This window comes from Pteropus alecto, unplaced genomic scaffold (genome assembly GCF_000325575.1).
Source record: "Pteropus alecto unplaced genomic scaffold, ASM32557v1 scaffold213, whole genome shotgun sequence".
Lineage (NCBI taxonomy): Eukaryota > Metazoa > Chordata > Mammalia > Chiroptera > Pteropodidae > Pteropus > Pteropus alecto.
The window spans coordinates 3,936,998-3,951,737 of record NW_006434829.1 but is presented as its reverse complement, the minus strand read 5'-3'; the positions used below and the strand labels follow the sequence as shown (position 1 = coordinate 3,951,737).

The 14,740-nt window shown below is 48.1% G+C and overlaps 1 long non-coding RNA gene and 1 other non-coding gene across 2 annotated transcripts; one reads left to right on the top strand and one right to left on the bottom strand.

Annotated features, from left to right (window-relative positions):
• Positions 1 to 3,332: 3,332 nt before the first annotated feature.
• Positions 3,333 to 3,451, top strand: LOC112478389. The gene has a single exon (XR_003045821.1). It is a non-coding gene; the product is annotated as a 5S ribosomal RNA (ribosomal RNA).
• A 4,681-nt stretch (positions 3,452 to 8,132) lies between these two features.
• LOC112478366 lies at positions 8,133 to 14,723 on the bottom strand. Its single transcript, XR_003045808.1, has 2 exons — positions 14,451 to 14,723; positions 8,133 to 12,890 (listed from the first exon to the last, which is right to left on the bottom strand). It is a non-coding gene; the product is annotated as an uncharacterized LOC112478366 (long non-coding RNA).
• Positions 14,724 to 14,740: the final 17 nt, after the last annotated feature.

The following is a 14,740-nucleotide window of genomic DNA, read 5'->3' as shown; positions in this document are numbered from 1 at the left end:
GCCCCTCGGCCAAGCCTCCGCCCCCTCCCGGGTCCTCTTCACCTGGCTAATCCCACTCATCACCGCCCCCGCCCCTCGCGAGAGCCTTTCCTGGACCCGCGACCCCGCCCGTCCCCGACGCCGGCGCTGGGGACCCCCCTGCGCCTTCCCCCACAAAACTGCTCATGGCACAGCTCGAACGGTGCGGCCGCACGTAATGCCTCCCCGGGGAAGCTGGGCGCTCCTCGGAGGCAGGGAACACCTTACCGCCCCTGCAGCCGTACAGCCCACCCGACCTGGCACATGATGCAAACTTTAAAAATATTTTTAAAAAATGTACAGGGCGTTTGCTTTGTATTTAGCTTAAATATATATAATGCTCACCCTCACCATGTGCCAGGTACTCATCTAAATGCTTTACGAGTATTTCCTCGTTTAATCCTTACTCCATGGGTTCTCAAAATGTGGCTTGACGATCCCTGGGGTTCCCCAACACCCAAAGGGGCTCTGTGAGGTTGTCCCTTTTGCCCGCTGCGTATGAGTGACAGGCTAGGTGCTTCATGTACTTAAAACAGCATTTTGCATTTAAAACAGGCTGAATAGGCAGAAGCACATCTGATGATCCAGCTCTCTCATAATGAGCTAGGCATTAAAGAGATTTGCAAACATATAAACAATGCCACTGTTCTCAGTACTTTTTGTTTGTCTCGAAACAGAATTATTTCCATTAAAAATATGTTAAAATGTAATGTGTATTTTTACATTACTATTTTTTAAAAACATGAATTTAAATTTCAAGTTACAGTGGCTATCCATAGATCTAAACCATCTGTTAAAATCTCTTTAGGGTCTTCAATAGTCAAGTGCCCTTGGAAAAGACCAAAAGGTTTGAGAACTGCTTACACCATCTAAGAAGTATTATTATCTCTGTTTAACAAATGAGGAAAGCGAGGCACAGAAAAGGCCACATAACTCACCGAAGGCCGGGCAGCGGTAAGGGCTGACACCTAGGTCAGACGTGCGCCCAGCAAGCCTGCGCGGTAGGCCTCTCCCCACCCTGGATCGGGGACAGCGAGGAATCCGGAGGGGCTTGGGCGTCCTGTAGCCACTGTGACAAACTGCCACAGACTTGGTGACTTAACCCAATAGAAACGTATTCTCTGAGAGTTCTGGAGGCCAGAAGTCCGAAATCGGGGTGTCGGCAGGTCTCCGCTCCCTCTGAAGGGTCCCACGGAGGCTCCCGCCTTGATTCTCCCCGCTTTCGGCTTCCTTGGCTGTGGCCGCATCGCTCCAATCTCTGCCTCTGTCTCCCCTGTGTGTCTGCTCTGTATCTTTTACAGGGACACTTGTCTTTAGAATTAGGGCCTACCCTCACAATCTAGGATAATCTCATTTCAAGATCCTTAATCATACCTGCAAAGACCCTTCAAATAAGGGCACGTTCACCGATTGCAGGGATTAGGATGTGGACATGGCTTTGAGGGGTGGCTCCGTTCAACCCACTAGAGGAGTTTAAATAACTTGCTTAGGGTCCTACAGCTGGGAGGGATGGAGCTGAACCCACTGGGTACCTGTGGTGAAGACAGCAATAAATAATGACAAGTCAGGGCAGCTTTGCCCTGGAGGCAGCAAAGATGACTGAGAACCTGCTGGAAGGGGACAAAGGTCAAGGAGCCACAGCGCCAGCCTGCAGCCTGCGCCTCTTGATGGTAGGAAAGGAATGGGAGGGTGGGGGGATATAAATGACATTAGGGAGGTAAAGGGGAGGCAGGAGTCTGAGGTGGCCCCGAAACGGTGAGCCTGAGTGCTTAGGGAAATAGTTACAATCTTAAGAAAAGTAGGGAGAGGCAGTCCAGCCTGGTGCATAAGCGTCCAGAGCCTGTGCGTTCTAATCTTGGTGCAGTCACTGACCACGAGTGTGACCTTGGGCAAGTCACGTGACCTCTCAGGGTCTCAGCCTGCCCTCCTCTGTACAATGGGCTCACGGCGAGTAATCGTGATTATTAAATGAATCAACATACATGCTGGCCACACCAAGCGCTGCAGAAGAGTTAGCTTTAGGATTATTAAGGAAACCTGGAAGAGATATCCTGTCTGAGTGTCGGTGTGGATGTCCAGCTGACAGCCAGAAATGTGGACGTGGAACTCAAGACTAGAGCGGTGAATGTGAAAAGACCGATACTAACATTCATTCATTCAGGAAGTATTTAGCTTTTACTATATGCCAGGTACTCTGCTAAACCTGTGGGCTATGGCAATATACAAGGACAGATTACTGTTCTCGTGGGATAGACAATAAACAAGTTTTACAATAAAAGTCCCAGACACATCTTCTCACTTATATTTTAAGATGTATTTCTAAAATATATTGAAACAATATATGGTACGTTATCCACGGTACCATTATCACACTTGAAAAAATTAAAATTTCTTCATTTCAAATATGCAGTGTGTTCAAAATGTCAACTGTCTCATAATTTACTTTTTTAGTTTTGTTTAACTCAAGATCCAAATATCTGTATATTGCAATTTGTTGATGTGAAACTTAGTCTCTTTTAATCTTCCATCTTCCCCCTCCCCCACCTTTGTCTTGATAGTTATTTGCTGATAAAATGGGATTTTTTATCTTGTAGAGAGTCTCAGTCTGGATTTTGCTAATTTCACCACCGTAATGTCCTTTAACATGTGTATGTTTTCTGTTTTCTGTTGAGTAGTTGGAGCAAGAGATGTGACCTTGTTCGAGTTCATTTATTTGGCAGTGGTGTGTTGCTCTAGCATTTCTTTTTCCATTTTTTTGGGGGGGGTTCATTTTTTAATGTTTATTGAGATACAAATCACATGCAATAATAGCTACCGTTTTAAAGTGTAAATGATTTAGTGGTTTTTAGTATATTCACGGGTTGTGCAATCACCTCTCTCGAGTCTCAGACACTCTCATTAACCAGATTCAGAGAGGGAGTTCAGAGGCTGAGCAGAAAACCCCACGCGGCCTGGTGGGGGCGGGCATGCAAAATTGGGCCGGAGCCGAAATGCTGGGGATTGACAGAAACGGGATTGAAGGCCACCCCACTAGAGGGCTCCTTTCCTCCACCCTCTGTGCACGGGGCACTCAACCGATGGAGGGAGGACTCTGGACTTCCTGAAATCTGTATGAACAAGATGACATGTTTGTGAATCGATTTCAAATAGCCCACTTGGAGGGTGGGATGGTTGGGAACAGGGATGAAATGGAGACCGGCCATTTTGTTAATAATTGTTGAAGCTGGTGATTGGGAATATGGAAGTTCATTGTACTATTCTCCCTCCTTCTGTAATATTAGAAATTTTTCGTAATATAAAGTTTTTTTTTTTTAGTCTACGGCCATGCCACCCTGAACGTGCCCGATCTTGTCTGATCTCGAAAGCTAAGCAGGGTCGGGCCTGGTTAGTACTTGGATGGGAGACCCCCTAGGAAGACCAGGTGCTGTAGGCATTAACAAAAAAATGCACAAAATAACAACAACAAAAATTCTTTTTAAATAAAGACTTCAAACTTGAAGGCGTGCCAGAGTATTAACTTGCCTGGGATGACCACAAGTCTTGCTTCAGCCATGGATCAAAGAGGAGAGATCTGATGCCACCAACAGGAACAGCAGATCTGGAGTGGGCAGGGAGGATGAGTGGGTGCTGGGGACCACCCACAATTATGGGCAGGAGGAAGAGCTGTGGGCAGATGACAGATGGTTCCTCACTCTGTGAGCAGTTGGGCTGGGCACGTGGCAGAGAGAAGCAGTGATTGTGTGCGAGAAGTCACCACTTCCTGGAAAATGAGGCCACAGGGGCCCAAGACCACACTGGACCTTGAGAGGCTACTTCGGGGCGCTTGAATATAGCTTTCCTGTGCTGTTGCCATAGACTGTGCATGAACTGAATGCGTGTGCTCTCAAATTCATAGGTTGAAATCTTGGCCCCCAATGTAGCCGTGTTAGGAGGAGGGGCCTCTGGGAGGTAATAAGGTAGTGAGGACAGAGTCTTCATCATGCATGGGATTGGTGCCCTTATAAAAGAGACCCCAGAGGGCTCCCTCGCCCCTCTGCCGCGTGAAGACACAGCGGAAAGACAGCCAGCTACGATCCAGGAACAGGGCCGTCGCCAGACACTGAATCTGCCAGTGCCTTGACCTTGGACTTCTAGGCCTCCAGAACCGTGAGAAATAAGTTTCTGAGTTTATAAAGGGTCTGGTCGATGGTATTTTTGTTAGAGCGGCCCGAGCTGATTAAGATAGACTATTTTATGAGCACCCCTACTTTTCAGGATTCTGAGCAGTCTCTCCCCCAACTCTGCATTACTTAGCCTGTCCCTTGGGCTTGATCCCAACGACTGACAACCCGAAATAGTCTCAGAGCCTCCCTTCGACCCACGCCGCCCTCCTGACTCCCTGATTGCTCTTCCAGCTTCTCATCCCTCCTCCTTTAAAGTGACCGACTTGAGATGGCCATGGAGAATTCTGATGTCATTACTACATCTTTATTTTTTTAATTAAAAAAAAAATTTTTTTTAGGTGAGGCAACCCTTGGTTGACCTCACAGATTGCAAGAAACTTGTCAGCTTACAATTACTTATTTTTTATTTTTTATGTCTACGGCATCTGGTCTTTCCATCTAAGTACTCATCATTACATCTTTAAACACCAGAAATGTCACACAAGACTCCTGGTTTGTTCTGTATTGATTCTACTTGATCGTCACCCTCCCTCCAAAGAGACTGTACAGAAGACATGATCAGGCTCCCGAAATCAATCCTGGAAAACAGGAAGATCAAACCTTAGCAACGAGATGCTTTCAAGTGCATTGGGCATGCTCGCTGAATGTCAATGTCGGTTTCTACCGTATGAGCGGTCACGTGTTAATGCTAATCTCTGTCGATGTTCCATTACGTTATGTGAACCTGGCAGCTGCCTCTCTGCTTCGAGGGGCTCATCCACTCAAATGGCTGGGCTCTTGATTAAAGAAAAGGCTTCAAAAACATATTTAAAAAGTAAAAAAAATCACCCATCGCTTTTGCATGGGTCCCTTCAAAAGCTCACAAGCTAATGCTTTCTTGGAGAGAACAGTGCCAGGGGAGCAAGAACGAGAGGGAAGGAGAGAAGAAAGAAAGGAGGAAGAGCGAGCTCAAGGTGGCACGTTAGCAAAGTTGGCAAGAACACGCGGCTGCTTGCTGGGTCTCGTGGGATGTGTCTGGGAGGATGTGTGAAACCACAGGATGTCAGAACCGTCCGGCAACACGGAGTGGGCTGCTGGTTGGGGAGGTGGACGTGGGGGAAGGTGGCAATTTATCTGCTCACAAATGTCTCTCGTTAGTCCTCCCCGTGGGCCGTCGGCCTCCCCCCACTTCTGGGCGGACCCCGTCTCGCTGGCGTGGTCCCGGTTGCTGCAGCCTGTGCCCTCGTAGTCTTCTGAGAACGTCGGAAATGTTAGGAGATGCGGTGACTGTGGCACTGTGCAGGGCTCGGCCACCACGGGAACAGTATGAGCTGTGGCTGAATGTGTTCGTGTTCCAGGTGGGGTTGGGGAGGGCGCAGGTGGGATGAAGGGACCTGGGCCTGTCGTACCCATAATCAGACCACTTACAAAACTGCATATTTAGTAGAATTCCTCCCATCCCATCTCCGCTCCCAGCTAACTACCGTTGACAGTTCGGTCCATGCTCTTCCTGATTTTTCCCTGAGATTATGCATATATATTGAAACACACATTTTAAACGGAAGCATGACATACATATTAGCATGCAATTTGCTTTTTTCACTTAATATCTATAACTGTTGTCCAGCTCAGTATATATAGACCAACCTCATTATTTTTTTAAATAGATAATGCCCACCGCATTCTTTTAAATGACTGTGTAGTTGTTTCGTGGATGTCATGTGATTTACCTGATCATGTCATTTCTCCCTCGCAGACATTCACGCTGTTTCTTGGTCTGGGCTATTTTAAACAATGTTGCTGTGCCAAGTGGCACTTAATTTGGGGTTCTTTCAACTTTATGAGAAGTGAGTGGCCAACACATGTTACGTCCTCATCTGCCCAGTGCCTCTGTTCCCATCTGTAAATCAGGCGCTAAGGAGAAGGCTGAGGGCCACAGCTCACACTGCAGACAGCAAAGGCCCCATGGTGCTTGCTGCCCGCAGACAAGCTTCCCTCTAAAGCACAGTTTTGCCCGTGATTCCCAGTGTTCTTTGGGGCTGCGAGGCGGCCATCTGGTCCTTTCCTATTCTCCACGCTTCAACCAAGCTGGCCCTTTTTTCAGTTTTCAGACTCGCCAAGGCCAGAACCCTCACACGATGCTTTAGGGACTGTAATTGGTAAAATCATTTTGGAAAATGGGCAGTTTTCCAAACCCAAACACACGCCTACCCTCTGACCCAGCCCGTCTGCTCCTGGGTTTCCACCCAACAGAAGTCAGAGGAGAAATGTCCAGAGCAGCTTTACTCGGATCATCCGCAACAGGAAATAAGCTGAATGTACTTTTTAAAAAAAATATGGCTTCTTTCACTCAGTATAATGATTCCGATTCGTCCAAATCGGTGCGTGTATAGCCCACTCCTTTTTATTGCCGAGTAATATTCCTTTGCATGGATGTGTCACAATTTGTTCATCCGCTCACCTGTCGTTGAACATTTGGGTCGTTCTTAGTTTCTGCCTAATTCACGTGCAAGTCCTCGTATGGACAGGGGCTTCCCTGTCTCTGGGGTAAATGCCTGGAAGAGGAATGACAGGGCAGCGTGGGAAGTGGGTATTGACTTTTCAAGAAACCGCCCAACTGTTTTCCTAAGTGGATGTGTTATCTTACGGTCCCACCCGCAGTGACGAAGCGGAGCGGGCCTGCACCGTCCTAATTTCACCCATGTCCCCGGGTGATTCGACTTGGTTACCCAAGTTTGAGAGCCACTGGCTTAGATGGTGACGGACTGGGGGGCGGGGGGCTCTTCCTTCACCGGAGCAGAGACTTGGGGAAAGAGAGGGAGTAAGCCACGAGGAAAACTGAGAGAAGAAGGTTCCAGACAGAGGAACAGGATGTGCAGAGCCCGAGTCGGGAGTGTGCCCGGTGCGGCAGGGTCGGCGAGGGGGTCCGTGGGGCTCGGGTGGAGCGGAGAGGGTAGGCGTGGGAAGAGACAGACAGCGCTGGGGCCGGAACACGCAGGGCCCCAGGGGAGGGTAGGTGCTGTGGATCTAACTCTGAACGAGCTGGGAGCCACTCTGGGGTTCTAAGCAGAAGCACGACACGATTTCATAGCAGAGAAACCGAGGCTCAGAGAGGTAACTTAACTTGCCACAGGTCACACAGTAATTGGCTAAGCTGAGGTTCAACCCCGCTCTGTCCAAGGCCAGAGAGTGTGTTGTTGACCTCAATGCCCTCTTGGAGCTGGCTTTGGTGTCAAATAAATAAATAAAAAGTGGGTGTCGGGGAGCTGTCAATGTCCCCCGAAGACCAGCAAGAACACGCTGGTAGTGAAGCCGAGTGGGTTGGTGACTCGCAGCCGGGGGGAACATGCACCACGGGGAAGCGTGCGGCGTCTCGCTGTTGGAAAGAAGCTATCACAGGATCTGGGCTTTCGTTGGGCGATTCTGGGAAGGGTTTAAGGATCTGAGAGTTTGCTCTAGAGTGGGTGCTGTCAGGAAGCGGGATAATTCTGGGACCAGGGGTCTGAAGAGGTCTGCTCCGCACAGAGGGCAGAAAGGGGTGAGGCCAGAGCTGTCACCGGTGAAGGAGCAGCTGTCACTCACATTAGTCAAGACAGGGAGGAGTTTGGTATTTTGTGTCCTGGACCATGTTTGTGTTTCATCGTGTTCCACCACGGCCACAGGGTGGCCTTGCCTGATGTTGATGTTCTGTGAAACCGTTATTTGGACGGGAGGATACCACAGCCAGGTGACAGCGCCAGGCCAGCAGACGGATGTCAGGCACCGCTCCGCTCTTTCCCAAAGATGTGACCGCTTGGTATTCATGGTGGAAATATGGCCTAGGCAAAAACAAACCCACCCCGACCAGCTCGGGCGTATGAGTGAATCTCCAAGACACAGCCTCTCCTGGCTGTCCTTTTTGCCACCCTACTCCGGCTGTGCTCAGCTGGCTGTTTCTGGACTATACCTCGGACCATCGAAAACTCTTCCCTGTTGGTTTCTTTTAAACAGCTTTATTGAGTTATAGTTCGCATGCTACAAATTGCATGCATTTAAAGGGGACAATCGGTGACTTTTTGTATATTCACAGATACGCGTAACCGTCATAACCACCTAGTCACAGAACGTGATACGTGCTCTGAACAGAAACCCAATTAGCAGGCCCTCCCTGCCACGTCCCTACTCCCCGCCACGGGCCGAGGCGACCACCGAGCTGCTCTGTCTCTATGGATTTTCCTGCTTTAGACATTTCACGTAAATGGAAACGGACAACGTATGGCCATTTTGTGACCGGTTTCTTGGACTCAGCATCGTGTCTTCAAGGTTCGTCCATGCTGTGGCGTGTCTGTGCATCTTCCTTTTTCACGGCTGTGTGAATGGACCATGTTTCGTTTATCCAGTCACCCACCCGTGTCGGACCCCGGGTTGTTTCCGCCCTCCCCGCTGTTTTGCCCGTGGTAATAGCAGTATCTGAAGCTCAGACCACCTCGTAGGAACCTTTACGTCCTCACAGAGCTCCTTGTTCTGGGGAGATGAACCGGGCTCCAGAAGAGGGGGTGGGAAGGAAGGGAGGAAGGGTTCACCCAGCCAGGAAGCTCCAGCCACCGAGTACCTGCGTGTGCCAGGCGGGGCTCCGGGACTGCAGAGATGGATGTGGCCAGAAGTCCCTGTAGTCCAGTGAGGAGAGAGGACATCTGCTGCTTCTGCCTGCTAAGATCCATCCCGTTGTTCTGATCTTCCTCAGGGGAACCACTCCTCCCCTGCTGCCTGGTTCCAGGGGAGGCCCAGTGCCTGGTGGTTGGCTCAGGGATGGGTGCAGATCTCAGACAGTCCAATGCGAGTCCATGGGACTTTTCCTGGCCTCTCGGAAAAGGTTATCATTGTGGTTGGTTGCTTTTTCCTAGTGGGTTGCTGAGAAGATCGGCTGGAAGCCTGGGGCTGCTGATGGCCACCTTGTCACCGTCTGGGGAGAGCCAGGCTGAGTAAGAAGGCAGGAGGGAGGAAGCAGGGCCAAGATATGGGAGATCAGACCACATCCTGGTCATTAGAGCACCTGGCTCAAGCTGTGCCTAATTTTTTGCCACCTCTAGGCTCTATAGCTGAACCGATAATCTTTAAGATTTAAAAAAAATGAATTGTGGTGATATTTTCACAACTCTGTGAGCATAACTAAAACCACAGAATCGGACACTTTAAAAGGGTGAATTGTATGTTATATAAATTATATCTGAATAAAAAAAATAAAATGACAAGATAAAGACTATGATGGAACCACACGCAGGATTTTGTTGAAACTCAGAATAAGAGCAGCGGACTCAGTCTGCAGAGGCGGGTAGGGAAGCAGCCTTCCTGAGGAGACATTACTCCGTTTCACAGGTGAGAAACTAAAGATCCCCCAGCAGGGAATTGAGTATGCACCCCTAAAGAAGTGACAGGGCTAAAAGAGGGATCAGTACTTCCTAGCCCCAAATCTAGTCTTTGAAAACACAGTCTCTCTTTATGCACTGTCGAAATGACTAATCCATGCCACCAATGAACTGACCAGCTTATTTTAAAACATATGTAGCATCGAGCCTACTTATCATCGGCATCTCCAAACAGATATGGGCTGAAGTCTCTGTACTTGTAACGCCTTGTTTCGGATCTCCAGTTTGTCAAAACTCTTTAATGCAAACTGGCCTAAGCAAAAGAGTGACATAAAAAAGCCATCCAGGACGTGGACTTCAGGCACAGCTGCATCCGGGAGCTCGGCGAGGTCCTCTGACTTCCGCTGTTCTTTGATGCTCAGCTCCAGATCCATGCAACGTTTCATCACTTCCTGCAGGCGCTCTCTCTACGCATGGTGGCGCAGGTGGCCTCCAGGACCTCTAGTGTTACATCCTACTGGTTCAAGAACCGTATCATTGGCTGAGCTTGGGACATGGGCCCACCCCCAGACCAACTGCTGTCCTTAGGGTAGATAGCTGCTGATCGGTCAGGCTTAGAGCAGGAGGTGGGGGACAGTCCACCTGAGTGGCATGGGATAAGACAGGAGTGAGGGAATCGTCAGTGGACAAGCGGGGTGCTCGACAGAGCAGAGAACAGGTACGGAACAGACCAAAAAAATATATATATATATCAATATTTAGTTTGGGACCAGGAAGCAGGTAGTGCTCGCCCACACTGTGGAAATGTGGCCGTGTCAAAACTTTCTCTTTTTAATACTTCAATTTCATCTTCATGATCCGGACTACTCTTTACACATGATTATCCAACTTTTTAAAAAATATTGCCTCCCTCTTTACTAATACCCTCGTCAGGGGATCCCATCATCAAGAATGGCCCCCTTCTGCTCCCCTCTAACTTCTCAGATTTAGATTACCCTCTTCAGCCTATAATTAATTACTTCCAGGTATTGTTCCCTGCCTACACGCAGAACCCATCACAGGGGCCCGGGGTCACGTGACCCAGCCTCACTCTTAGTAACAAACTCCCGTTTATACTTCTCATTTTTTACAGATGCTAATTTTGCATTAGGTTTACAATTCAGGACTAGAGTTTGTATCAGTCAGAAAATAGAACGCACTCTAGGTCTTTCCAACAGAAAGGTTTTCATGTAGGAAACTGGTTAAACAGGTGTATTAGTTATCTACTGCTGTGTGAAAAGCAACCCCCACATTTAGTGGCTTAAAACAACAATAATCATTATCTTTCACAGTGCCTGCAGGTCTGGGGTTCAGGGACAGCTTGGCTGAGCGGTTCTGATATAAGGTCTCTCTTGAGTTCACAGTCAAGATGTCGGTAGGGGCTGCGGCCATCTGAAGACTTAACCGGGGCTGGGGGAGCCACTTCCAAGATGGCTGTCACATGGCTTTGGCTTCAGCTTCTTTCCAAGTGGGCCTTTCCCAGAGCTGCTTGAGTGTCCTCATGACAGGACAGCTGGCTTCCTCCAGAGGAAGTGATCCAAGTGGACAAGGTAGAAGCAACAACACCTTTTATGACTTAGCTTCAGTGGTCACACACTGTCACATCTGCCACACTTCCTTAGATAGAAGTGAATCACTAGGTCTGCCTCCCAGTTCAGGGGAGAGAAATTGGGCTCCACCTTTTGAAGGGAGGCGGGTCAAAAGATTTGTGGATATATTTTGAAATCATCACAACAGGAGATGATAGAGTAGAGGAGACAGATGAGGGAGGACGAGACAGCCCACAAATTAATAACACAGAAAGAGACTCACTCATTTAGGACTGGAAGGGCAGAGAGAGGAAGTGGGGTTACCAGAGCCCGGAAGCCAGGACCACCCAGGAGAAGCTGGCACCTCGGAGGAGCTGGAGCCCTGAACATGCAGTCCCTAGAGGAGGTGCTTCCCAAAGCGGAGACCGGGACGAACGCCCCGGCTTCTCCCTCCCTCCGCCTTCCGGTCTCCTGTTAGTACCTGCAACCGGCTGCACCTCCTGGAAGCAGAGTGCCGGGGAGCCTGCGATGCTAGGGGAGCGGAAGAGGGCCGGGGTGGGTCCCGGATCAAATGGGCAAAAGACTGCGGATGGCTGATCTGCTAAGGTGGTGATACTGTGGTTTAATCTGTCTTGAATTCTGATTATTTTTCTATTTTACTGTTGTTCTCAATAAAGTGACACTTTCAAACCAAAAAATGAAAAACAATAAAACAAAAAAACAAATAGAAGAAAAAAATCCCCAATCTCCTTTAATCTTCCCTAATTTAAAAGAAGACTTCTGTGGGGTTAACACCCAGAGAGCAGAGAGCTGAGGGGGCCTTTCTGTGGAACAGGCTTTGTTATTCCCTTTTAAACTTGTCAACATTTGAGAACAGACTGATGCGACTGATATAAACACCTCATCCATTTCTCATTCGGTTTCCTAGTCTGCACTACAGGCTTTTGATTCCAAGTAGAAATATTTTGTCCATTCCAGGTATATACCCGAGAGAACTGAAAACATATGTCCATACATGTGTGCATGTGTGTGCACAGCAGCACTCTTCACAATAGCCAAAAAGCAAAAACAACCCAAATGTCCATCAATGGGTGGATAAACAAAATGTGGTACATCCATACAATGGAATATTATTCAGCCACCAAAAGCAATGAAATACTGACATAGGCTACAACATGGATAAACCTTGAAAACATTGTACTAAGTGAGAGAAGCTGGTCACATAAGGCCACATATTGTAGGATTCTATTTTAAATCCATAAAGACAGAAAGTAGATTAATTGTTGCCAGAGGCAGGGGAGAATGGGGAACGGATGCTAACTGATACAAGGTTTCTTTTTGGGATGATGAAATGTTTTGGAATTAGATAGTGGCTATGGTTGAGCAACTTTGTGAATATGCTTAAAACCACAGGAGGGTTTTAAAGAATGCAGTTTCTAGTATGTGAATTACATCTCAAGAAGGAAGGACGGAAGGGAAAGGAGGAGGGGAGGGGAAGGGAGGGAGGAAGGGTCCACATTTGTTGCACCTCACTGACCACCAATCACCACTTGGCCAGATCCCAGTCGAGAGCTTCATTCATCATTCAACAAATATTTATTGAATACCCACTATGCGCCGACTGTTTGTGTTGGATGTATTCATGCACACCGTGACACACTAGCTCATACCAATCTGTGCTGAGGACATGAGGACTTACTATGGGTGACCTGGCAAGCCTTGAGAGCCTGCGCTTCTCTGAATTAATTTCTCTTCACTCTGAAATTATGTTGAGACAGCTGATGAGTAATTATGACAATGATGCTAAAAAGAAAAACCTGTACAAAGAAAGAACAATACCAAGAACTAATAGTGGTTATTTTATGGTACTGCGATTAGAGTTACTTTGTCTCTTTTCCAATTATTAGATAGTACAATGACTTTGATAACATAAATTTACAGATGACTTCTGGCTGCGTCTTCGATTTGGCCACTACTGCGTTTTCAAAAATTGAGTTGAACGTATTTAGGTAGAGCATCTATGGGGCAGTTTGCCGCAGTCCTCCCTACTCCCTATTGCCTTAAGCTGGTGTCGTCTCTCATTCACACGTCTCTGAAAGTGGCTGATTCCTAAAGGCATTTGAATTCGGGTCCCCTGATTTATAAAATAAAACCCTCACAATATACAATTAATTCTCCACACTTTAAATCCCTGATATGTGGCATTAGAATATTATTTAATTAGTTAAAACATGAAAATTAACATATTTAATTTCTAGATAAAAACAGAATTGTTCTTGGCACTTTTCTACATGGCTGGGTTGCTTGGGAAGTCAAAAACCCTCGTCCATCAGTTTAATTCAGTTTAATAGGAAACCTTTGTAGGTATTTTAAGCAGAAAGAGATTTAATACAGGGAAATAGAGGCATATAAATGGGTTGGTGAGGCTGGAGGAACAGGGTCTAGGCTGAACCTCCCTCCAATGATGGCTCCCAGAATAACCCCACAGAACTGACCTTCCAGGAGAAGCAGGGACATTGTCCCAGTGTGGAAGATGGGGAATCAGACCATTACTAGAACTCTTGGGTTCAATAACACATTGTCATAGGCAGGAACCTTCCATCACTGTGGCTGCACCTGTTTCTTGACACCTGAAGTAGGAAGCTGGATATTGGGCCACTACTGCCCCCTATTGCCTGATGTCCTTAAGAGATAATCCCTCAAACTTGCAGGCACAGTCTCACACATGGCTGTGATCTGATCCTCATGACTTTACCGGATAAGCAAATCACACCGTTTGTCCCTATCTTTACAGAAAAGGAAAGGGGTGATGTAACATAATTAAGGTCACACAGCTATGTGCAAAACTGGAGTGACGACCTAGGTTTCCTCATCCCCTGGCCAGTTCAATGAACTCAACTAACACGTCATGAGGTCTTTTGTGGCCGTGGAGCATGGCCTGAGAGCACGGTCGTGAGTGACAGACCGGTAAATAACTGTAACTCGGTAGGCACAAATCTCCACTGTAGGCACAGAGGACAGGGCTAGTATTTGGCACAAGGATGTTAAGGAGCATATCAGAGAGGCGACAGGTGGCCTCTGAGTTGGCTTTTCAGGGACGGGTAGGAGTATGTCAGAAGGCAAAGGGCGGGGTGCGGGGGAAATCTTCCTGGCAGCCGGTAAGATCTAGGGGTACCGTGTGGCAGCAGGGTTTGGGGAACTGAGAGGATTCTAATTTGGGAGGATTTGGACAAGGTGAAAACTTTTTTTTTTTACAGTAAAATTAGAAGCATTAATCTTAAGTATACATCTTGATTGAAAAATATATGTAAACACTCATGCACCCTTCATTGAGGTGACGATACAAAGCCTCGTGTCCCCCCACAGTCGGTACGTACCCGCCTCCATCCATCCTCCGTCGGTTTTCGGGGGGTGACAGGCCAACATGAGACCCCAAAGCTCTTGGCTTCGGCCCCCGTCTCCCATGGCTTCCGCTGCTGTTCCCTCCAAATCTTTCGCCATCTTTCTGAACGATCCTAAGCGGTTACTGCGGCCGGTCGGGGTGGGTTTCTCGATACCGCCGCTTTCCTGCGCGGTCCAGCGAACTTCAGGACGCGGCCGAGCGGGGACGGAGGTGCGGACGGCGCTTTGTGGTCCTTCGGGGCCACCGTCCGGGCCGGCCGCGCAG